Below are 27326 nucleotides of genomic sequence, written 5' to 3' on the forward strand. Positions count from 1 at the left end.
TTATAACAGAACATGGCCAAGATGTTCAAATGTTCATAAATGACCAGCATGGTCGAATAATAGTAAGGCAGAACAGTTGAAACTGGAGCAGCAGCATGGCCAGGTGGACTGGGGACAGCAAGGAGTCATCATGTCAGGTAGTCCTGGGGCATGGTCCTAGGGCTCAGGTCAGTTGAAACTGGAGCAGCAGCATGGCCAGGTGGACTGGGGACAGCAAGGAGTCATCATGTCAGGTAGTCCTGGGGCATGGTCCTAGGGCTCAGGTCCTCCAAGAGAGAGAAAGAAAGAAGGAAAGAATTAGAGAACGCACACTTAGATTCACACAGGACACCGAATAGGACAGGGGAAGTACTCCAGATATAACAAACTGACCCTAGACCCCCGACACAAACTACTGCAGCATAAATACTGGAGGCGGAGACAGGAGGGGTTAGGAGACACTGTGGCCCCATCCGAGGACACCCCTGGACAGGGCCAAACAGGAAGGATATAACCCCACCCACCCATGGTTTAATCATAACAACATACAGGAACTCAAGTCCTTCTGCTCACCCAACCTAGAATTCCTTACAATCAAATGCCGGCCATATTATCTCCCAAGAGAAATCTAGTTAGTTATCGTCACAGCTGTGTACATTCCCCGTCAAGCAGACACCACCACGGCCTTCAAGGAACTTCACTGGACTCTATGTAAACTGGAAACCATACTGTATATACTGAGGCTGCATTTATTGTAGCTGGAGATTTTAACAAAGCAAGATTGAGTACAAGGCTACCTAAATTCTAACAGCATATTGATTGTAGTACACGCGGGGGTAATACCCTCGATCACTGCTACTCTAACTTCTGCGATGCATACAAAGCCCTGCCCTCCCTTCGGTAAATCCGACCACGATGCCATCTTGCTCCTACCGTCTTATAGGCAGAAACTCAAACAGAATGTACCAGTGACTAGAACCATTCAACACTGGTTTGACCAATTGGAATCCACGCTTAAAGATTGTCTTGATCATGCGGACTGGGATATGTTCCGGTCAGCCTCAGAGAACAACATCGATCTATATGCTGACTGTGAGTGAGTTCAAAAGGATGTGTATTGGAGATGTTGTACCCACCGTGACTATTAAAACCTACCCTAACCAGAAACTGTGGATGGATGGCGGCATTCATGCAAAACTGAAAGCGCGAACCACCACATTTAACCATGGAAAGAGGTCTGGGAATTTGGCTGAATATAAACAGTGTAGTTACAGTGCCTTGCGAAAGTATTCGGCCCCCTTGAACTTTGCGACCTTTTGCCACATTTCAGGCTTCAAACATAAAGATATAAAACTGTATTTTTTTGTGAAGAATCAACAACAAGTGGGACACAATCATGAAGTGGAACGATATTTATTGGATATTTCAATGTTTTTAACAAATCAAAAACTGAAAAATTGGGCGTGCAAAATTATTCAGCCCCCTTAAGTTAATACTTTGTAGCGCCACCTTTTGCTGCGATTACAGCTGTAAGTCGCTTGGGGTATGTCTCTATCAGTTTTGCACATCGAGAGACTGAATTTTTTCCCCATTCCTCCTTGCAAAACAGCTCGAGCTCAGTGAGGTTGGATGGAGAGCATTTGTGAACAGCAGTTTTCAGTTCTTTCCACAGATTCTCGATTGGATTCAGGTCTGGACTTTGACTTGGCCATTCTAACACCTGGATATGTTTATTTTTTAACCATTCCATTGTAGATTTTGCTTTATGTTTTGGATCATTGTCTTGTTGGAAGACAAATCTCCGTCCCAATCTCAGAGATCTTTTGCAGACTCCATCAGGTTTTCTTCCAGAATGGTCCTGTATTTGGCTCCCTCCATCTTCCCATCAATTTTAACCATCTTCCCTGTCCCTGCTGAAGAAAAGCAGGCCCAAACCATGATGCTGCCACCACCATGTTTGACAGTGGGGATGGTGTGTTCAGGGTGATGAGCTGTGTTGCTTTTACGCCAAACATAACGTTTTTCCATTGTTGCCAAAAAGTTCCATTTTTGTTACATCTGACCAGAGCACCTTCTTCCACATGTTTGGTGTGTCTCCCAGGTGGCTTGTGGCAAACTTTAAACAACACTTTTTATGGATATCTTTAATAAATGGCTTTCTTCTTGCCACTCTTCCATAAAGGCCATATTTGTGCAATATAATTGTTAGATATCTTGTTAGATATTACTGCACTGTCAGAACTAGAAGCACAAGCATTTTGCTACCCTCACAGTAACATCTGCTAACTGTGTGTTTGTCACCAATAAAATGTAATTTGATTTGATGACTGCCATCAGTAAGGCTGTTCATGGTCATTTTTAGCAGGTGTATGTTTGTGTTATGAAACTGTAGTTATAAAAACAGTTTCATGACACATCAGTTTGTCAATAGTTTCATGACACATCATTTTCCCAATAGTTTCATGACACATCATTTTCCCAATAGTTTCATGACACATCAGTTTCCCAATAATTTCATGACACAACTATACAGACATCTGACAATGGATATGAGTGTCGGGTAGCAATCACTCATAGTTTCATTTTTAACAATATGGACGGTGGGGAAATTCATCCCTCCCTGACTCCCTTCCCGTCCACAGAATAAAGTTATCCAATGACAAATCAGACGGTGAACTGTCTCCAGAGACAGTACATCTGAGAAGCACTAGGCCTGAAGATGGACCAGCGTCCCCAGCCCCTGTCACTGCTCTACTCTGCCGTCCTTCCACTCCCTAACAGAGACTTGTGGTAGATATTTGATATCTTTGAATGAATTCTGCATTAGAAATTTGACTATCCAACAGTGCTGTTGTACATAGCGTTACACAGGCGGGTTGGGTTATGTTATCTGTTTTTATGTTTTATTTGTTCGTTTTTGGAGGAAGAATTGAATGATTACGTTCGTTGGGGCCGGAATTCATTTGCTCCATTGTTTGTTGATGTTTTTTGATTGGCAGCCCAGCTTTCATTTTACAGAGTGTGGCTTTAAAAGTAATTTGAGAAGTGAGGATAGTCCCATGGAATTACATCCCGGTGGTCTAATTCATTTAGACACACGCACACACACACACACGCACACACACACGCACGCACGCACGCACACACACACGCACACACACACACGCACACACACACACGCACGCACACACACACGCACACACACACACACACGCACACACAATACTACTGTGACAGTTATTTTCAGGTCCATCCCTAACAAAGGTTGTTTTGATCCGATTTTGGTTTCTCTGTAACGTGAAATGTCTTTGGTATGAACCTCTGTGCCTATTGTCCCTCCCGGGCTCCACAAACTGCTCTCAGTTGATGTGGCCTTTTCATGTAAAGCACCTGTCAATTTGGACAGTGATGCTAGTCTGCCTTGAATGTGTAGAATGGGTCCCCTCTGTGCAAAGGGAGTTGTAATTCCAATTTACAGAGAGAAAGGGAACATTTCCTTTTCAAAATGTCAGCCCAAAAAATGTCACAGGGCTTGGAAATCAATCCCCTGAAAAACAGGTGGGATGTTTTCATTTAGAAAACCCCAAGAGGAGTTAATTTACCTATACATTCCACAGTACTGTATTCAAGTGTCAACTATGATGAACACGGATATGACATTTTTCTGTCACATATCAAATAGGATAGTCAACGTCATAAAGCCGTGAGAAGCTCGGGAGCAGTTCCTCTGTGTGTATCTGTGGAGGTATGTATACAGTACTGTACTGTATGTGTGGAGGTATGTATACAGTACTGTATGTGTGGTGGTATGTATACAGTACTGTATGTGTGGTGGTATGTATACAGTACTGTATGTGTGGTGGTATGTATACAGTACTGTATGTGTGGAGGTATGTATACAGTACTGTACTGTATGTGTGGAGGTATGTATACTGTACTGTATGTGTGGTGGTATGTATACAGTACTGTATGTGTGGAGGTATGTATAGAGTACTGTATGTGTGGTGGTATGTATACAGTACTGTATGTGTGGTGGTATGTATACAGTACTGTATGTGTGGAGGTATGTATACAGTACAGTACTGTATGTGTGGAGGTATGTATACTGTACTGTATGTGTGGTGATATGTATACAGTACTGTATGTGTGGAGGTATGTATACAGTACTGTATGTGTGGAGGTATGTATACAGTACTGTACTGTATGTGTGGAGGTATGTATACTGTACTGTATGTGTGGTGGTATGTATACTGTACTGTATGTGTGGAGGTATGTATACTGTACTGTATGTGTGGTGGTATGTATACAGTACTGTATGTGTGGAGGTATGTATAGAGTACTGTATGTGTGGAGGTATGTATACAGTACTGTATGTGTGGAGGTATGTATACTGTACTGTATGTGTGGTGGTATGTATACAGTACTGTATGTGTGGTGGTATGTATACAGTACAGTACTGTATGTGTGGTGGTATGTATACTGTACTGTATGTATACAGTACTGTATGTGTGGAGGTATGTATACTGTACTGTATGTGTGGTGGTATGTATACTGTACTGTATGTGTGGAGGTATGTATACAGTACAGTACTGTATGTGTGGTGGTATGTATACTGTACTGTATGTGTGGTGGTATGTATACTGTACTGTATGTGTGGTGGTATGTATATACAGTACTGTATGTGTGGAGGTATGTATACTGTACTGTATGTGTGGAGGTCTGTATACCGTACTGTATGTGTGGTGGTATGTATACAGTACTGTATATGTGGAGGTATGTATACAGTACAGTACTGTATGTGTGGTGGTATGTATACTGTACTGTATATGTGGAGGTATGTATACAGTACTGTACTGTATGTGTGGAGGTATGTATACTGTACTGTATGTGTGGTGGTATGTATACAGTACTGTATGTGTGGTGGTATGTATACAGTACTGTATATGTGGAGGTATGTATACAGTACAGTACTGTATGTGTGGTGGTATGTATACTGTACTGTATATGTGGAGGTATGTATACAGTACAGTACTGTATGTGTGGAGGTATGTATACTGTACTGTATGTGTGGTGGTATGTATACAGTACTGTATATGTGGTGGTATGTATACTGTACTGTATGTGTGGTGGTATGTATATACAGTACTGTATGTGTGGAGGTCTGTATACCGTACTGTATGTGTGGTGGTATGTATACAGGCTGAGCGGGAACTGTACTTCCTCAGTGGTAGGGAGGCGAGCAGGCCAGAGGTGGATGAACGCAGTGCCCTTGTTTGGGTGTAGGGCCTGATCAGAGCCTGGAGGTACTGAGGTGCCGTTCCCCTCACAGCTCCGTAGGCAAGCACCATGGTCTTGTAGCGGATGCGAGCTTCAACTGGAAGCCAGTGGAGAGAGCGGAGGAGCGGGGTGACGTGAGAGAACTTGGGAAGGTTGAACACCAGACGGGCTGCGGCGTTCTGGATGAGTTGTAGGGGTTTAATGGCACAGGCAGGGAGCCCAGCCAACAGCGAGTTGCAGTAATCCAGACGGGAGATGACAAGTGCCTGGATTAGGACCTGCGCCGCTTCCTGTGTGAGGCAGGGTCGTACTCTGCGGATTTTGTAGAGCATGAACCTACAGGAACGGGCCACCGCCTTGATGTTAGTTGAGAACGACAGGGTGTTGTCCAGGATCACGCCAAGGTTCTTAGCGCTCTGGGAGGAGGACACAATGGAGTTGTCAACCGTGATGGCGAGATCATGGAACGGGCAGTCCTTCCCCGGGAGGAAGAGCAGCTCCGTCTTGCCGAGGTTCAGCTTGAGGTGGTGATCCGTCATCCACACTGATATGTCTGCCAGACATGCAGAGATGCGATTCGCCACCTGGTCATTAGAAGGGGGAAAGGAGAAGATTAATTGTGTGTCGTCTGCATAGCAATGATAGGAGAGACCATGTGAGGTTATGACAGAGCCAAGTGACTTGGTGTATAGCGAGAATAGGAGAGGGCCTAGAACAGAGCCCTGGGGGACACCAGTGGTGAGAGCGCGTGGTGAGGAGACAGATTCTCGCCACGCCACCTGGTAGGAGCGACCTGTCAGGTAGGACGCAATCCAAGCGTGGGCCGCGCCGGAGATGCCCAACTCGGAGAGGGTGGAGAGGAGGATCTGATGGTTCACAGTATCGAAGGCAGCCGATAGGTCTAGAAGGATAAGAGCAGAGGAGAGAGAGTTAGCTTTAGCAGTGCGGAGCGCCTCCGTGATACAGAGAAGAGCAGTCTCAGTTGAATGACTAGTCTTGAAACCTGACTGATTTGGATCAAGAAGGTCATTCTGAGAGAGATAGCGGGAGAGCTGGCCAAGGACGGCACGTTCAAGAGTTTTGGAGAGAAAAGAAAGAAGGGATACTGGTCTGTAGTCGTTGACATCGGAGGGATCGAGTGTAGGTTTTTTCAGAAGGGGTGCAACTCTCGCTCTCTTGAAGACGGAAGGGACGTAGCCAGCGGTCAGGGATGAGTTGATGAGCGAGGTGAGGTAAGGGAGAAGGTCTCCGGAAATGGTCTGGAGAAGAGAGGAGGGGATAGGGTCAAGCGGGCAGGTTGTTGGGCGGCCGGCCGTCACAAGACGCGAGATTTCATCTGGAGAGAGAGGGGAGAAAGAGGTCAGAGCACAGGGTAGGGCAGTGTGAGCAGAACCAGCGGTGTCGTTTGACTTAGCAAACGAGTATCGGATGTCGTCGACCTTCTTTTCAAAATGGTTGACGAAGTCATCTGCAGAGAGGGAGGAGGGGGGAGGGGAGGAGGATTCAGGAGGGAGGAGAAGGTGGCAAAGAGCTTCCTAGGGTTAGAGGCAGATGCTTGGAATTTAGAGTGGTAGAAAGTGGCTTTAGCAGCAGAGACAGAGGAGGAAAATGTAGAGCGGAGGGAGTGAAAGGATGCCAGGTCCGCAGGGAGGCGAGTTTTCCTCCATTTCCGCTCGGCTGCCCGGAGCCCTGTTCTGTGAGCTCGCAATGAGTCGTCGAGCCACGGAGCGGGAGGGGAGGACCGAGCCGGCCTGGAGGATAGGGGACATAGAGAGTCAAAGGATGCAGAAAGGGAGGAGAGGAGGGTTGAGGAGACAGAATCAGGAGATAGGTTGGAGAAGGTTTGAGCAGAGGGAAGAGACGATAGGATGGAAGAGGAGAGAGTAGCGGGGGAGAGAGAGCGGAGGTTGGAACGGCACGATACCATCCGAGTAGGGGCAGTGTGGGAAGTGTTGGATGAGAGCGAGAGGGAAAAGGATACAAGGTAGTGGTCGGAGACTTGGAGGGGAGTTGCAATGAGGTTAGTGGAAGAACAGCATCTAGTAAAGATGAGGTTGAGCGTATTGCCTGCCTTGTGAGTAGGGGGGGAAGGTGAGAGGGTGAGGTCAAAAGAGGAGAGGAGTGGAAAGAAGGAGGCAGAGAGGAATGAGTCAAAGGTAGACGTGGGGAGGTTAAAGTCGCCCAGAACTGTGAGAGGTGAGCCGTCCTCAGGAAAGGAGCTTATCAAGGCATCAAGCTCATTGATGAACTCTCTGAGGGAACCTGGAGGGCGATAAATGATAAGGATGTTAAGCTTGAAAGGGCTGGTAACTGTGACAGCATGGAATTCAAAGGAGGCTATAACTACTACTACTATTAATATAACTACTACTCCTACTATTATAACTACTACTACTATTAATATAACTACTACTCCTACTATTATAACTACTACTACTATTACTATAACTACTACTATTACTATAACTACTACTACTACTATAACTACTACTACTATTATAACTACTACTACTATTACTATAACTACAACTACTATTACTATAACTACTACTATTACTATAACTACTACTACTATTAATATAACTACTACTCCTACTATTATAACTACTACTACTATTACTATAACTACTACTATTACTATAACTACTACTACTAATACTATAACTACTACTCCTACTATTATGACTACGATTACTATAACTACTACTATTACTATAACTACCACTATTACTATAACTACTACTATTACTATAACTACTACTAATATTACTATAACTACTACTCCTACTATTATAACTACGATTACTATAACTACTACCACTATTACTATACCTACTACTAGTATAATAACTACTACTACTACTCCTACTATTATAACTACTACTACTATTACTATAACTACTACTCCTACTATTATAACTACGATTACTATAACTACTACCACTATTACTATACCTACTACTAGTATAATAACTACTACTACTACTCCTATTATTATAACTACTACTACTATTACTAGAACTACTACTATTACTATAACTACCACTATTACTATAACTACTACTATTACTATAACTACTACTAATATTACTATAACTACTACTACTAATATTATAACTACTATTACTATAACTACTACCACTATTACTATACCTACTACAAGTATAATAACTACTACTACTACTATTACTATAACTACTACTACTACTATTACTATACCTACTACTAATATAACTACTATTACTATACCTACTACTACTACTAATATTATAACTACTACTACTACTATAAATAATACTACTAATAGTATAACTACTACTACTACTATAAATAATACTACTAATATTATAACTACTACACCTATTACTATATCTACTACTACTACTACTATTATTATAACTACAACTACTGCTACCACTACACCTCGTTATTGTCCACCACAAATAACCAAAGTCATATCCATCATCACAATCCTTAAAATAACACTATAGTACTGTCAACATAATTTCCCGAATTTTCTCTGAATCGCACTATCACAATGAAGCCTTCCCCGCAGGAACTGAAAATAGATTCCACACCAAACCAGTGTTAATAATAGATATTTGCTCCATCATATTGTCAGTTAGCTAGTTAATTGAAACGTACTGTAGTAGAGTGGCTGCGCGTTGAGATGGTGCTGACCATTAGATATATAGCTTATGTCTTGATTTATAAGACACGGTGAACCAGGATGAGCCTGGAGCTAAAGCGAGCCAGAGAGAGCAGCTGTAATTAGTGGATGTGCCTCACGTTAGAAACACTTATCACCCCGAGGGCAGATCTGGCATGGGTCGTCTTCATTACACCAAACGGAAGAAAATGGCTTGAAACAGGGAGGAACTACCTGAATGTGTCCAATAACAAATTGCTCGTTTTTATTTTCCACTGCAACGCGTTTTGCTACACTGTGTCCCGATGAAAACGACCCTATGTGTTCATAGGTACATTTGCATAGCCTGTTTTTTGAATGGGGAACATTAGCGACTAGTTGTGTTTGGATGAATAAAACCAGGATAAAACAGGACCATTCATCTCTGGGTCGTGATCTGGATCATATATCTCTAGCATATCTCATGCCTGGGATACATATCTCTAGCATATCTCATGCCTGGGATACATATCTCTAGCATATCTCATGCCTGGGATACTATAGACTACAGACAACGCAGAAAGCCTGCTCTTAATTGTCTTCATTTCTGATCATTTCCAGGTAGGCCTACAGTAGAGTAATACCCAGGTTCTATTTTTCTGGAGATCCCTCCCTCGTTGCCGCCCATTGCCATCACAACTCTCTCTCTCACCGAAGTGTAGGCTTCCCTACTAACTAGAGAGCGTAATGCGCCTGCTCAGCAGTTTACACCGATTTGACAGAAGACAAATCCAAGCATCAGCGAGAGACGTGACACGGAGCTCCATATGCAATATTGTGACAAACAAAAAAAATATGAAAGAAATGGTGATTATCTTGAGCTACTGTAGATAAAACCTGGAGTGAATAAGATTTCTATTGAAGAAGCCAACCAAGGGTTGCCGTTTTGAAGACAGTGATCTTTTCATTCGTGGAAATGGAATTGGTATGAGTTTTTGAGTGCAGCATTTGTAAGCAGACGGAGTGCAGAGAAGAGTGAATTCAAGCAACAGTAGAGGTGAGCCATAACGTCCCTCACACTTACACACAAGGACATATTTTATACAGTCTTATGACGAGGGCGGGAGCTTTTTGTTCACGACACAAACATCAAATCTACCCAACTGCCCCATGGTGCAAAGCCACTGTATATTGTCATTAAGTCTAATGCAAGCTGCTGCATAACGTACGTTGAATGGCACAACTATCGTGTCCATTCAGCTGCAGCACAGAGACGTTTGTTGGGCTGTTATGTCGGAAATAACATGTGACACATATAGCCTCGAGTAGACGACAACATTCAGGCTTTCTTTACGTGTGGTTACGCGGTGGAGAACCACTAGCTCAGTCACCCTAAAAGGCTCGAAGAAGCATCATTCTCACCCCGTTGCCTTTGATCATGTAAATGATGTTGTTTTCTCAAACACAGTGCAAATTCAACATATATTTCCCGAACTGCTGGGTAGTATTGTTGACCCCCCCAACCTATCAAACGTAGGCTACCAATACAGTAAGGATCCTACAGTTTATCACAACGTGACACATTTGGTTGAGTTACTTTGTATGCAGACTAGTACTATTCCATGTCGCAGGGGGGGGGGTGGAGCACTCAATGAAAAGTAATGACACTTTGACAGGCGTTGGTGTACACCTAGAGCCACTGCGTTATGTGCCGCTGGTCAACGGGACTTATTCAGTGACGATTCGTTGCTGTTGCGTCAGAGCAACAATATATTCATTATTTATCTACGTTAACGGTATAATATATTTATTTTAGCCATTCATGCCATTTTCTTTTCAGATTAAAAAAAAAAAACATTTTCATGGACTCTACAAAGCACACGGGGTAGTTGAACATCTTTTGACACAAACCTGAATTTAATTGAACTGAACCCTCCCAACCCATGTCTTAAGCACTGCAGAAGATGAGAGCTCCAAACTTGGCTTACCTTTCAACAGGGAACATGGTGCCTCACTCCTACCTCATAGGCCACTCAATGTCCTATAGTGGGAGAAGCCATAGGCATAGAGACCCACCCACCCCTCCAACTATTAACTGCAGACATTGAGCAACAGTCGCTATGGGCCTTGGGCATTCCTCTTGAAATACCACAGTGATGTCATTCTTCTCAGCAGGGCAGATGGGCTGAAGCCATTATGGCGCTGAGAGGTGATATCTCCTCAGTATAAAGTTTACATCCAACGGTATCCATTTACAGCTAGGCGTTTATGGCGAGAGTTCAGTTCACAAGTGATGATCTATCGATTCCCGACGTTGTTTTATGTTTTCATGTGAAGCTGAGCTATTTTGTCGTTCAAACAGGCAGAAATACAGCCAGTATGACACGTTTTGCATTATATGTCAAAAAGTGATTGAAATCAAATGTAAAGACCCTTAACCCCGTTGAGGTGGTGTCCATTCTGTTCTAGTGATAACCCAGTGGAGGTGGTGTCCATTCTGTTCTAGTGATAACCCAGTGGAGGTGGTGGTGTCCATTCTGTTCTAGTGATAACCCAGTGGAGGTGGTGGTGTCCATTCTGTTCTAGTGATAACCCAGTGGAGGTGGTGTCCGTTCTGTTCTAGTGATAACCCAGTGGAGGTGGTGTCCGTTCTGTTCTAGTGATAACCCAGTGGAGGTGGTGTCCATTCTGTTCTAGTGATAACCCAGTGGAGGTGGTGTCCGTTCTGTTCTAGTGATAACCCAGTGGAGGTGGTGTCCGTTCTGTTCTAGTGATAACCCAGTGGAGGTGGTGTCCATTCTGTTCTAGTGATAACCCAGTGGAGGTGGTGGTGTCCATTCTGTTCTAGTGATAACCCAGTGGAGGTGGTGTCCATTCTGTTCTAGTGATAACCCAGTGGAGGTGGTGGTGTCCATTCTGTTCTAGTGATAACCCAGTGGAGGTGGTGGTGTCCATTCTGTTCTAGTGATAACCCAGTGGAGGTGGTGGTGTCCATTCTGTTCTAGTGATAACCCAGTGGAGGTGGTGGTGTCCATTCTGTTCTAGTGATAACCCAGTGGAGGTGGTGGTGTCCATTCTGTTCTAGTGATAACCCAGTGGAGGTGGTGTCCATTCTGTTCTAGTGATAACCCAGTGGAGGTGGTGTCCATTCTGTTCTAGTGATAACCCAGTGGAGGTGGTGTCCATTCTGTTCTAGTGATAACCCAGTGGAGGTGGTGGTGTCCATTCTGTTCTAGTGATAACCCAGTGGAGGTGGTGTCCATTCTGTTCTAGTGATAACCCAGTGGAGGTGGTGTCCATTCTGTTCTAGTGATAACCCAGTGGAGGTGGTGTCCATTCTGTTCTAGTGATAACCCAGTGGAGGTGGTGGTGTCCATTCTGTTCTAGTGATAACCCAGTGGAGGTGGTGTCCATTCTGTTCTAGTGATAACCCAGTGGAGGTGGTGGTGTCCATTCTGTTCTAGTGATAACCCAGTGGAGGTGGTGGTGTCCATTCTGTTCTAGTGATAACCCAGTGGAGGTGGTGGTGTCCATTCTGTTCTAGTGATAACCCAGTGGAGGTGGTGGTGTCCATTCTGTTCTAGTGATAACCCAGTGGAGGTGGTGTCCATTCTGTTCTAGTGATAACCCAGTGGAGGTGGTGTCCATTCTGTTCTAGTGATAACCCAGTGGAGGTGGTGGTGTCCATTCTGTTCTAGTGATAACCCAGTGGAGTTGGTGTCCATTCTGTTCTAGTGATAACCCAGTGGAGGTGGTGTCCATTCTGTTCTAGTGATAACCCAGTGGAGGTGGTGGTGTCCATTCTGTTCTAGTGATAACCCAGTGGAGGTGGTGTCCATTCTGTTCTAGTGATAACCCAGTGGAGGTGGTGTCCATTCTGTTCTAGTGATAACCCAGTGGAGGTGGTGTCCATTCTGTTCTAGTGATAACCAAGTGGAGGTGGTGTCCATTCTGTTCTAGTGATAACCCAGTGGAGGTGGTGTCCATTCTGTTCTAGTGATAACCCAGTGGAGGTGGTGTCCATTCTGTTCTAGTGATAACCCAGTGGAGGTGGTGGTGTCCATTCTGTTCTAGTGATAACCCAGTGGAGGTGGTGGTGTCCATTCTGTTCTAGTGATAACCCAGTGGAGGTGGTGGTGTCCATTCTGTTCTAGTGATAACCCAGTGGAGGTGGTGGTGTCCATTCTGTTCTAGTGATAACCCAGTGGAGGTGGTGTCCATTCTGTTCTAGTGATAACCCAGTGGAGGTGGTGTCCATTCTGTTCTAGTGATAACCCAGTGGAGGTGGTGGTGTCCATTCTGTTCTAGTGATAACCCCGTTGGGGTTGGTGGTGTCCATTCTGTTCTAGTGATAACCCCGTTGGGGTTGGTGGTGTCCATTCTGTTCTAGTGATAACCCAGTGGAGGTGGTGTCCATTCTGTTCTAGTGATAACCCAGTGGAGGTGGTGTCCATTCTGTTCTAGTGATAACCCAGTGGAGGTGGTGGTGTCCATTCTGTTCTAGTGATAACCCAGTGGAGGTGGTGTCCATTCTGTTCTAGTGATAACCCAGTGGAGGTGGTGTCCATTCTGTTCTAGTGATAACCCAGTGGAGGTGGTGTCCATTCTGTTCTAGTGATAACCCCGTTGGGGTTGGTGGTGTCCATTCTGTTCTAGTGATAACCCAGTGGAGGTGGTGGTGTCCATTCTGTTCTAGTGATAACCCCGTTGGGGTTGGTGGTGTCCATTCTGTTCTAGTGATAACCCCGTTGGGGTTGGTGGTGTCCATTCTGTTCTAGTGATAACCCAGTGGAGGTGGTGTCCATTCTGTTCTAGTGATAACCCAGTGGAGGTGGTGGTGTCCATTCTGTTCTAGTGATAACCCAGTGGAGGTGGTGGTGTCCATTCTGTTCTAGTGATAACCCAGTGGAGGTGGTGGTGTCCATTCTGTTCTAGTGATAACCCAGTGGAGGTGGTGGTGTCCATTCTGTTCTAGTGATAACCCAGTGGAGGTGGTGGTGTCCATTCTGTTCTAGTGATAACCCAGTGGAGGTGGTGGTGTCCATTCTGTTCTAGTGATAACCCCGTTGGGGTTGGTGGTGTCCATTCTGTTCTAGTGATAACCCCGTTGGGGTTGGTGGTGTCCATTCTGTTCTAGTGATAACCCAGTGGAGGTGGTGTCCATTCTGTTCTAGTGATAACCCAGTGGAGGTGGTGTCCATTCTGTTCTAGTGATAACCCAGTGGAGGTGGTGTCCATTCTGTTCTAGTGATAACCCAGTGGAGGTGGTGTCCATTCTGTTCTAGTGATAACCCAGTGGAGGTGGTGTCCATTCTGTTCTAGTGATAACCCAGTGGAGGTGGTGTCCATTCTGTTCTAGTGATAACCCAGTGGAGGTGGTGTCCATTCTGTTCTAGTGATAACCCAGTGGAGGTGGTGTCCATTCTGTTCTAGTGATAACCCAGTGGAGGTGGTGTCCATTCTGTTCTAGTGATAACCCAGTGGAGGTGGTGGTGTCCATTCTGTTCTAGTGATAACCCAGTGGAGGTGGTGGTGTCCATTCTGTTCTAGTGATAACCCAGTGGAGGTGGTGTCCATTCTGTTCTAGTGATAACCCAGTGGAGGTGGTGGTGTCCATTCTGTTCTAGTGATAACCCAGTGGAGGTGGTGGTGTCCATTCTGTTTTAGTGATAACCCCGTTGAGGTGGTGTCCATTCTGTTTTAGTGATAACCCCGTTGAGGTGGTGTCCATTCTGTTCTAGTGATAACCCAGTGGAGGTGGTGGTGTCCATTCTGTTCTAGTGATAACCCAGTGGAGGTGGTGGTGTCCATTCTGTTCTAGTGATAACCCAGTGGAGGTGGTGGTGTCCATTCTGTTCTAGTGATAACCCAGTGGAGGTGGTGGTGTCCATTCTGTTCTAGTGATAACCCCGTTGGGGTTGGTGGTGTCCATTCTGTTCTAGTGATAACCCAGTGGAGGTGGTGTCCATTCTGTTCTAGTGATAACCCAGTGGAGGTGGTGGTGTCCATTCTGTTCTAGTGATAACCCAGTGGAGGTGGTGTCCATTCTGTTCTAGTGATAACCCAGTGGAGGTGGTGGTGTCCATTCTGTTCTAGTGATAACCCAGTGGAGGTGGTGTCCATTCTGTTTTAGTGATAACCCCGTTGAGGTGGTGTCCATTCTGTTTTAGTGATAACCCCGTTGAGGTGGTGTCCATTCTGTTCTAGTGATAACCCAGTGGAGGTGGTGGTGTCCATTCTGTTCTAGTGATAACCCAGTGGAGGTGGTGGTGTCCATTCTGTTCTAGTGATAACCCAGTGGAGGTGGTGGTGTCCATTCTGTTCTAGTGATAACCCAGTGGAGGTGGTGGTGTCCATTCTGTTCTAGTGATAACCCCGTTGGGGTTGGTGGTGTCCATTCTGTTCTAGTGATAACCCAGTGGAGGTGGTGTCCATTCTGTTCTAGTGATAACCCAGTGGAGGTGGTGGTGTCCATTCTGTTCTAGTGATAACCCAGTGGAGGTGGTGTCCATTCTGTTCTAGTGATAACCCAGTGGAGGTGGTGGTGTCCATTCTGTTCTAGTGATAACCCAGTGGAGGTGGTGTCCATTCTGTTCTAGTGATAACCCAGTGGAGGTGGTGGTGTCCATTCTGTTCTAGTGATAACCCAGTGGAGGTGGTGTCCATTCTGTTCTAGTGATAACCCAGTGGAGGTGGTGTCCATTCTGTTCTAGTGATAACCCAGTGGAGGTGGTGTCCATTCTGTTCTAGTGATAACCCAGTGGAGGTGGTGTCCATTCTGTTCTAGTGATAACCCCGTTGAGGTGGTGTCCATTCTGTTTTAGTGATAACCCCGTTGAGGTGGTGTCCATTCTGTTTTAGTGATAACCCCGTTGAGGTGGTGTCCATTCTGTTCTAGTGATAACCCAGTGGAGGTGGTGGTGTCCATTCTGTTCTAGTGATAACCCAGTGGAGGTGGTGGTGTCCATTCTGTTCTAGTGATAACCCAGTGGAGGTGGTGTCCATTCTGTTCTAGTGATAACCCAGTGGAGGTGGTGTCCATTCTGTTCTAGTGATAACCCAGTGGAGGTGGTGTCTATTCTGTTCTAGTGATAACCCAGTGGAGGTGGTGTCCATTCTGTTCTAGTGATAACCCAGTGGAGGTGGTGGTGTCCATTCTGTTCTAGTGATAACCCAGTGGAGGTGGTGGTGTCCATTCTGTTCTAGTGATAACCCAGTGGAGGTGGTGGTGTCCATTCTGTTCTAGTGATAACCCAGTGGAGGTGGTGGTGTCCATTCTGTTCTAGTGATAACCCAGTGGAGGTGGTGTCCATTCTGTTCTAGTGATAACCCAGTGGAGGTGGTGTCCATTCTGTTCTAGCGATAACCCAGTGGAGGTGGTGTCCATTCTGTTCTAGTGATAACCCAGTGGAGGTGGTGGTGTCCATTCTGTTCTAGTGATAACCCAGTGGAGGTGGTGGTGTCCATTCTGTTCTAGTGATAACCCAGTGGAGGTGGTGGTGTCCATTCTGTTCTAGTGATAACCCAGTGGAGGTGGTGTCCATTCTGTTCTAGTGATAACCCAGTGGAGGTGGTGGTGTCTGTTCTGTTCTAGTGATAACCCAGTGGAGGTGGTGGTGTCTGTTCTGTTCTAGTGATAACCCAGTGGAGGTGGTGTCCATTCTGTTTTAGTGATAACCCCGTTGAGATGGTGTCCATTCTGTTCTAGTGATAACCCAGTGGAGGTGGTGTCCGTTCTCTTCTAGTAATCTACTGGCCTTTGTGTGCGCTCTACGAAACACTTACTCATGTGATAAGTCACAACGGTCTAGGAGATTTGTCACATCGTGATGTGCCAAACTGCCCGTGCCATGTAAGCATTTTCAAAGAGGCATTTTCAAAGAGGCCTTTTTTCCCAAATTGGCCCAACATTTGGTCCAAGCACTGTATGACATTTTAGCTTAATATGGTTAGAAAACATATGGGAAAAGGAATTAGATGAAGCCTGCATCCGTCTAAGCTATTTATTGAATGTATGAAACCGTGTTTATTTTTGCTGTAATAGCCCATGGTGCATTTAACAGTCAAAGAGGAATTAAAGGAATGTTTAAAGAAAAATAAACTAATCTGACTGATTCCCACCATATCTGTCCAAAGATATTAAATTCATCTCCCCGTTCAGTGAGCGCTTTTCAAAGGACAATGTGTCACTGGCACAGATTGTTAGTGTGATATCAGCATTTTGTTTGATTCCAACATGGCCTGAATCTTATTGGGGCATTTGTTTCTTGTCTGTCTGCTGCTCAAAGCTAGGCCTTCAAGTGAGTCTCTTTATGTCTTATGTCATACTATTTATGTATCCATTTATCTACTTGAACCTAAGTATTATGGTTGCAAGAAGATTCTTCCTTTACAGTAGGTAGGTATTGTTACGCAACAATGTCCCCACTCTGTGATGTTGTTCAACAGTCTCCATCTCTGTGGGGATAGAACCATGTTGTCACAGAGATTGAGAGCCAATGCTAACATGTGTCTGTCTTGCTACGTGTTCTCCTCTCTGTGACATCAGCCAGCAGCTGGGGAAGAGGGCAGTGGACACTCCCCCTGGCGCAGCTGTGTTAGAACATGGCAATGCCCACTGGCAGCACTCTATCTGCTGCCTATAGATGGAACGAGAGAGAACAAAGAGATGTGGACAGGCAGACACCTAGAGAGAACAAAGAGATGTGGACAGGCAGACACCTAGAGAGAACAAAGAGATGTGGACAGGCAGACACCTAGAGAGAACAAAGAGATGTGGACAGGCAGACACCTAGAGAGAACAAAGAGATGTGGACAGGCAGACACCTAGAGAGAACAAAGAGATGTGGACAGGCAGACACCTAGAGAGAACAACAAATATAAAGAACCATGTCAGTGGACTCTCCTTTAGGAGCCAGTCCATGATCAGAAACACAGACATACCCACGGGTACATAGTATAGACATACCCACGGGTACATAGTATAGACATACCCACAGGTACATAGTATAGACATACCCACGGGTACATAGTATAGACATACCCACGGGTACATAGTATAGACATACCCACGGGTACATAGTATAGACATACCCACGGGTACATAGTATAGACATACATAGTATAGACATACCCACGGGAACATAGTATAGACATACATAGTATAGACATACCCACGGGAACATAGTATAGACATACATAGTATAGACATACATAGTATAGACATACCCACGGGAACATAGTATAGACATACCCACGGGTACATAGTATAGACATACATAGTATAGACATACATAGTATAGACATACATAGTATAGACATACATAGTATAGACATACCCACGGGTACATAGTATAGACATACATAGTATAGACATACATAGTATAGACATACATAGTATAGACATACATAGTATAGACATACCCACGGGTACATAGTATAGACATACCCATGGGTACATAGTATAGATATACCCACGGGAACATAGTATAGACATACCCACGGGAACATAGTATAGACATACCCACGGGTACATAGTATAGACATACATAGTATAGACATACCCACGGGTATATAGTATAGACATACCCACAGGTACATAGTATAGACATACCCACGGGTACATAGTATAGACATACCCACGGGAACATAGTATAGACATACATAGTATAGACATACCCATAGGTACATAGTATAGACATACCCACGGGAACATGGTATAGACATACCCACGGGTACATAGTATAGACATACCCACGGGTACATAGTATAGACATACCCACGGGAACATAGTATAGACATACCCACGGGTACATAGTATAGACATACATAGTATAGACATACCCACGGGAACATAGTATAGACATACATAGTATAGACATACCCACGGGAACATGGTATAGACATACCCACGGGAACATGGTATAGACATACCCACGGGTACATAGTATAGACATACCCATGGGTACATAGTATAGACATACCCACAGGTACATAGTATAGACATACATAGTATAGACATACCCACGGGTACATAGTATAGACATACCCACGGGTACATAGTATAGACATACCCACGGGTACATAGTATAGACATACCCACGGGTACATAGTATAGACATACCCACGGGTACATAGTATAGACATACCCACAGGTACATAGTATAGACATACATAGTATAGACATACCCACAGGTACATAGTATAGACATACATAGTATAGACATACCCACAGGTACATAGTATATACATACTCACAGGTACATAGTATAGACATACCCACAGGTACATAGTATAGACATACATAGTATAGACATACCCACAGGTACATAGTATAGACATACCCACGGGTACATAGTATAGACATACCCACGGGTACATAGTATAGACATACCCACGGGTACATAGTATAGACATACCCACAGGTACATAGTATAGACATACATAGTATAGACATACCCACAGGTACATAGTATAGACATACATAGTATAGACATACCCACAGGTACATAGTATATACATACTCACAGGTACATAGTATAGACATACCCACAGGTACATAGTATAGACATACATAGTATAGACATACCCACAGGTACATAGTATAGACATACCCACGGGTACATAGTATAGACATACCCACGGGAACATAGTATAGACATACCCACGGGTACATAGTATAGACATACCCACAGGTACATAGTATAGACATACATAGTATAGACATACCCACAGGTACATAGTATAGACATACATAGTATAGACATACCCACAGGTACATAGTATAGACATACCCACGGGTACATAGTATAGACATACCCACGGGTACATAGTATAGACATACCCACGGGTACATAGTATAGACATACATAGTATAGACATACCCACAGGTACATAGTATAGACATACCCACGGGTACATAGTATAGACATACATAGTATAGACATACATAGTATAGACATACCCACAGGTACATAGTATAGACATACATAGTATAGACATACCCACAGGTACATAGTATAGACATACCCACGGGTACATAGTATAGACATACCCACGGGAACATAGTATAGACATACATAGTATAGACATACCCACGGGTACATAGTATAGACATACATAGTATAGACATACATAGTATAGACATACCCACAGGTACATAGTATAGACATACATAGTATAGACATACATAGTATAGACATACCCACGGGTACATAGTATAGACATACCCACGGGAACATAGTATAGACATACCCACGGGTACATAGTATAGACATACCCACGGGTACATAGTATAGACATACCCACAGGTACATAGTATAGACATACATAGTATAGACATACCCACGGGAACATAGTATAGACATACCCACAGGTACATAGTATAGACATACATAGTATAGACATACCCACGGGTACATAGTATAGACATACCCACGGGTACATAGTATAGACATACCCACGGGAACATAGTATAGACATACCCACGGGTACATAGTATAGACATACATAGTATAGACATACCCACAGGTACATAGTATAGACATACCCACGGGAACATAGTACAGACATACCCACGGGAACATAGTATAGACATACATAGTATAGACATACCCATAGGTACATAGTATAGACATACCCACGGGTACATAGTATAGACATACCCACGGGAACATAGTATAGACATACCCACGGGTACATAGTATAGACATACCCACGGGAACATAGTATAGACATACCCACGGGAACATAGTATAGAGAACACTGACAGGCAGTACTGTTAATACCTGGGGTACATAACACTATGACTTGGGGGCATACATTTTTATATGTAACATTTATTTAACTAGGCAAGTCAGTTAAGAACACATTCTTATTTACAATGACGGCCTACCAGGGAACAATGGGTTAACTGCCTTGTTCAGAACGACTTGTTTTTTTGACCTTGTCAGCTCTGGGATTCGATCCAGCAACCTTTTGGTTACAGGCCCAACGCTCTAACCACGAGGCTACCTGCCACCCCAATACGAAGCGTACCCCTATAGCTAGCTCTGGCGTGGAGGTCTATAGAAACAGCCTTCTGTATCCAGCCCACATGAACTCCTGTTGTTGATGTTTACCCACTCAGGAAGATCACTTTGATTCTGTTTGGGCTGTAGGTCGGCGGCTTAGCGTAGCTAGAAGCCAAATCCCAGCTTGCTTGGTTGAACGGCAGCTGAAACACGCAGGGACAATGGCAGGAGGAGACTCAGAGGATGTGGCGAAAGTCAATAGGGCTTAATGGCCATTGTGACACACAATAACAGTCCTGAATCCCGAGTCTGCCGTTGACTGCAATGGGAGCTAAAGTAGTGCTAACAGCAAGACGTTAGCCTAGCCATTCAATGTAAAAGGAAGAATGAAAAGACGGCTGAATATATGATAATGGTAAACTAGCATAGCTTCCTTTTCTAATGGTAAACTAGCATAGCTTCATTTTTAATGGTAAACTAGGAGTTTCCTTTTTTAATGGTAAACTAGCAGTTTCCTTTTCTAATGGTAAACTAGCATAGCTTCATTTTCTAATTGTAAACTAGCATAGCTTCCTTTTTAATGGTAAACTAGCAGTTTCCTTTTTAATGGTAAACTAGCATAGCTTCCTTTTTAATTGTAAACTAGCATAGCTTCCTTTTTAATGGTAAACTAGCAGTTTCCTTTTTAATGGTAAACTAGCAGTTTCCTTTTTTAATGGTAAACTAGCAGTTTCCTTTTTAATGGTAAACTAGCATAGCTTCCTTTTCTAATGGTAAACTAGCATAGCTTCCTTTTTAATGGTAAACTAGCATAGCTGTCTACTGCTACTATATTTATTCCATCTGTCTACTGCTACTATATTTATTCCATCTGTCTACTGCTACTATATTTATTCCATCTGTCTACTGCTACTATATTTATTCCATCTGTCTAACGCTACTATATTTATTCCATCAGTCTACTGCTACTATATTTATTCCATCTGTCTACTGCTACTATATTTATTCCATCTTTCTACTGCTACTACATTTATTCCATCTTTCTACTGCTACTATATTTATTCCATCTTTCTACTGCTACTATATTTATTCCATCTTTCTACTGCTACTATATTTATTCCATCATTCTCCTGCTACTATATTTATTCCATCTGTCTAATGCTACTATATTTATTCCATCATTCTCCTGCTACTACATTGCTCCTCTGTAAAACCGGAGTAGCATCCCACAGCCTCTATTTGCTGTTCGAGCGCAACGTGACATGTCTTTTCCCCCCGGCCCCCTGTTCCTGCCCATTTGATAAATCTAACTCTAAACTAATTGCACTTATTAGTAAATACAAGATTAAATTGAGAATAGTCTGATGGGTGAGAATATGATCACTTGATGAGAGAACAGTGTGTGCAGCCTGAGGTTAGGAACAGAGCATTTATTCATTTATTTATGTATTTTATCATCAATATTAGTCACATTATTCAGCCATTATAGGTGTTTATATTTCACTCAACATGCACACTCGCTCGGGAATGTAAAAATATACTTTCTATTTTATTCAGCCAAGTTCAATTGTAGTCTGATTTAACAATCTGTTATTAACTGCCTTGCTCAGAACAACAGATGTTTACCTTGTCAAGCTCAGGGATTTGAACCAGCAGCCTTCCAATTACTAGCCCAACACTCTAACCACGAGGCTACCTGCTCTAACCACGAGGCTACCTGCTCTAACCACGAGGCTAACTGCTCTTCTAACCACGAGGCTACCTGCTCTTCTAACCACGAGGCTACCTGCTCTAACCACGAGGCTACCTGCTCTAACCACGAGGCTACCTGCTCTAACCACGAGGCTACCTGCTCTAACCACGAGGCTACCTGCTCTTCTAACCACGAGGCTACCTGCTCTTCTAACCACGAGGCTACCTGCTCTTCTAACCACGAGGCTACCTGCTCTAACCACGAGGCTACCTGCTCTTCTAACCACGAGGCTACCTGCTCTAACCACTAGGCAACCTACCACCCCAGACCTACCTAAAACAAATAATGGGTTTATTGTGATGGTGTATATTAAATTGATTTATTATACATTTTTATGTAGATATTCCAAAGGCAGCTTGTATAGGATAAATGTGCTTATGTTAATTACCGGTCAATTACCATGAGACCGGCATTCATTTGCATGACAGTTACCGGCTGACAATATTTCATGACCATTCATGCATGCATGCAAGCGAGCAAGTGAGTGCGCACACACACACACACACACTGCAACAAAACCACTGTCTATCCATACACAAGCCCAATCCCCAATGAACTATGGACACCTCCCTCCCCTCCCTCCAGCAAAACCCACCAAATCCACTTACAGCCACAGTAACACAGTGATTGTTTTCATCTCACAGCAGCTGCTCTTCTCTCTCTCTCTCCCTCAGTCTCACCCCCCCCCCACCCCTCTCTCTAATCAACTGTCAATCAGAGTCTGGCCATGCTGGGCTCAGCTAGAGACGAGACTGCCACAGATAAAATCTACAGGGGACTGCTGGCGTTGATGAGACTGAGAAGCTCTGAGTGTTGCCCTTCTGCCCTGGCCCCTGTATGCAAGAACACACACACACGCTAACATAGACAGAGACACGCTAACATAGACAGAGGCACGCACGGGAGACAGAGACACGCTAACATAGACAGAGACACGCTAACATAGACAGAGGCACGCACGGGAGACAGAGACACGCATGGGAGACAGAGACACGCTAACATAGACAGAGACACGCTAACATAGACAGAGGCACGCACGGGAGACAGAGACACGCACGGGAGACAGAGACACGCATGGGAGACAGAGACACGCTAACATAGACAGAGACACGCTAACATAGACAGAGACACGCACGGGAGACAGAGACATGCTAACATAGACAGAGACACGCACGGGAGACAGAGACACGCTAACATAGACAGAGACACACTAACATAGACCGAGACATGCACGGGAGACAGAGACATGCTAACATAGACAGAGACACGCACGGGAGACAGAGACACGCACGGGAGACAGAGACACGCTAACATAGACAGAGACACGCACGGGAGACAGAGACACGCTAACATAGACAGAGACACGCACGGGAGACAGAGACACGCTAACATAGACAGAGACATGCACGGGAGACAGAGACACGCACGGGAGACAGAGACACGCACGGGAGACAGAGACACGCACGGGAGACAGAGACACGCATGGGAGACAGAGACACGCTAACATAGACAGAGACACGCTAACATAGACAGAGACACGCACGGGAGACAGAGACACGCACGGGAGACAGAGACACGCTAACATAGACAGAGACACGCACGGGAGACAGAGACACGCACGGGAGACAGAGACATGCACGGGAGACAGAGACACGCACGGGAGACAGAGACACGCACGGGAGACAGAGACACGCACGGGAGACAGAGACACGCACGGGAGACAGAGACACGCACGGGAGACAGAGACACGCTAACATAGACAGAGACACGCACGGGAGACAGAGACACGCTAACATAGACAGAGACACGCACGGGAGACAGAGACACGCTAACATAGACAGAGACACGCACGGGAGACAGAGACACACTAACATAGACCGAGACATGCACGGGAGACAGAGACACGCTAACATAGACAGAGACACGCTAACATAGACAGAGGCACGCACGGGAGACAGAGACACGCACGGGAGACAGAGACACGCACGGGAGACAGAGACACGCATGGGAGACAGAGACACGCTAACATAGACAGAGACACGCTAACATAGACAGAGACACGCACGGGAGACAGAGACACGCACGGGAGACAGAGACACGCTAACATAGACAGAGACACGCACGGGAGACAGAGACACGCTAACATAGACAGAGACATGCACGGGAGACAGAGACATGCACGGGAGACAGAGACACGCACGGGAGACAGAGACACGCACGGGAGACAGAGACACGCACGGGAGACAGAGACACGCACGGGAGACAGAGACACGCACGGGAGACAGAGACACGCTAACATAGACAGAGACACGCACGGGAGACAGAGACACGCTAACATAGACAGAGACACGCACGGGAGACAGAGACACGCTAACATAGACAGAGACACGCACGGGAGACAGAGACACACTAACATAGACCGAGACATGCACGGGAGACAGAGACACGCTAACATAGACAGAGACACGCTAACATAGACAGAGGCACGCACGGGAGACAGAGACACGCATGGGAGACAGAGACACGCTAACATAGACAGAGACACGCTAACATAGACAGAGACACGCACGGGAGACAGAGACATGCTAACATAGACAGAGACACGCACGGGAGACAGAGACACGCTAACATAGACAGAGACACACTAACATAGACCGAGACATGCATGGGAGACAGAGACATGCTAACATAGACAGAGACACGCACGGGAGACAGAGACACGCACGGGAGACAGAGACACGCTAACATAGACAGAGACACGCACGGGAGACAGAGACACGCACGGGAGACAGAGACACGCACGGGAGACAGAGACACGCACGGGAGACAGAGACACGCACGGGAGACAGAGACACGCTAACATAGACAGAGACACGCTAACATAGACAGAGACACGCACGGGAGACAGAGACACGCACGGGAGACAGAGACACGCTAACATAGACAGAGACACGCACGGGAGACAGAGACACGCACGGGAGACAGAGACACGCTAACATAGACAGAGACACGCACGGGAGACAGAGACACGCACGGGAGACAGAGACACGCACGGGAGACAGAGACACGCACGGGAGACAGAGACACGCTAACATAGACAGAGACACGCACGGGAGACAGAGACACGCTAACATAGACAGAGACACGCACGGGAGACAGAGACACACTAACATAGACCGAGACATGCACGGGAGACAGAGACACGCTAACATAGACAGAGACACGCACGGGAGACAGAGACACGCTAACATAGACAGAGACACGCACGGGAGACAGACACGCTAACATAGACAGAGACACGCACGGGAGACAGAGACACGCTAACATAGACAGACACGCTAACATAGACAGAGACACGCACGGGAGACAGAGACATGCTAACATAGACAGAGACACGCTAACATAGACAGAGACACGCTAACATAGACAGAGACACGCTAACATAGACAGAGACACGCTAACATAGACAGAGACACGCACGGGAGACAGAGACACGCTAACATAGACAGAGACACGCTAACATAGACAGAGACACGCTAACATAGACAGAGACACGCTAACATGGACAGAGACACGCACGGGAGACAGAGACACGCTAACATAGACAGAGACACGCTAACATAGACAGAGACACGCACGGGAGACAGAGACACGCTAACATAGACAGAGACACGCTAACATAGACAGAGACACGCTAACATAGACAAAGACACGCTAACATAGACAGAGACACGCACGGGAGACAGAGACACGCACGGGAGACAGAGACACGCACGGGAGACAGAGACACGCACGGGAGACAGAGACACGCACGGGAGACAGAGACACGCTAACATAGACAGAGACATGCACGGGAGACAGAGACACGCTAACATAGACAGAGACATGCACGGGAGACAGAGACACGCTAACATAGACAGAGACACGCACGGGAGACAGAGACACTCTAACATAGACAGAGACACGCACGGGAGACAGAGACCAGTCATCCTTTAGTTCACCAGTCATTTATACCAGTCATCCTTTAGTTCACCAGTCATCCTTTAGTTCACCAGTCATCCTTTAGTTCCCCAGTCATTTATACCAGTCATCCTTTAGTTCACCAGTCATCCTTTAGTTCACCAGTCATCCTTTAGTTCCCCAGTCATCCTTTAGTCCGCCAGTCATCCTTTAGTTCACCAGTCATTTATACCAGTCATCCTTTAGTTCACCAGTCATTTATACCAGTCATCCTTTAGTTCACCAGTCATTTATACCAGTCATCCTTTAGTTCACCAGTCATTTATACCAGTCATCCTTTAGTTCACCAGTCATTTATACCAGTCATCCTTTAGTTCACCAGTCATTTATACCAGTCATCCTTTAGTTCACCAGTCATTTATACCAGTCATCCTTTAGTTCACCAGTCATTTATACCAGTCATCCTTTAGTTCACCAGTCATCCTTTAGTTCCCCAGTCATCCTTTAGTTCCCCAGTCATCCTTTAGTTCCCCAGTCATCCTTTAGTTCCCCAGTCATCCTTTAGTTCCCCAGTCATCCTTTAGTCCGCCAGTCATCCTTTAGTCCGCCAGTCATCCTTTAGTTCACCAGTCATTTATACCAGTCATCCTTTAGTTCCCCAGTCATCCTTTAGTCCGCCAGTCATCCTTTAGTTCACCAGTCATTTATACCAGTCATC

At 45.1% G+C, this 27326-nt stretch overlaps 2 protein-coding genes across 2 annotated transcripts in view; one reads left to right on the forward strand and one right to left on the reverse strand.

Moving 5' to 3' along the window:
* LOC124037387 (dynein heavy chain-like) overlaps nucleotides 1-27326 on the reverse strand; it is a 79395-nt gene that overhangs the window by 31730 nt on the left and 20339 nt on the right. The window lies entirely within an intron of this gene.
* Nucleotides 9675-27326, forward strand: part of LOC124037512 (unconventional myosin-IXAa-like) — a 342685-nt gene continuing 325033 nt past the window's right edge. The window contains exon 1 of the mRNA XM_046352288.1: nucleotides 9675-9941. The gene's annotated coding sequence lies outside the window, so the exon portion shown is untranslated. The remainder of the gene's footprint in view (nucleotides 9942-27326) is intronic.

The sequence above is a fragment of the Oncorhynchus gorbuscha genome, linkage group LG06, assembly GCF_021184085.1.
Source record: "Oncorhynchus gorbuscha isolate QuinsamMale2020 ecotype Even-year linkage group LG06, OgorEven_v1.0, whole genome shotgun sequence".
Taxonomy (NCBI): Eukaryota; Metazoa; Chordata; class Actinopteri; order Salmoniformes; family Salmonidae; genus Oncorhynchus; species Oncorhynchus gorbuscha.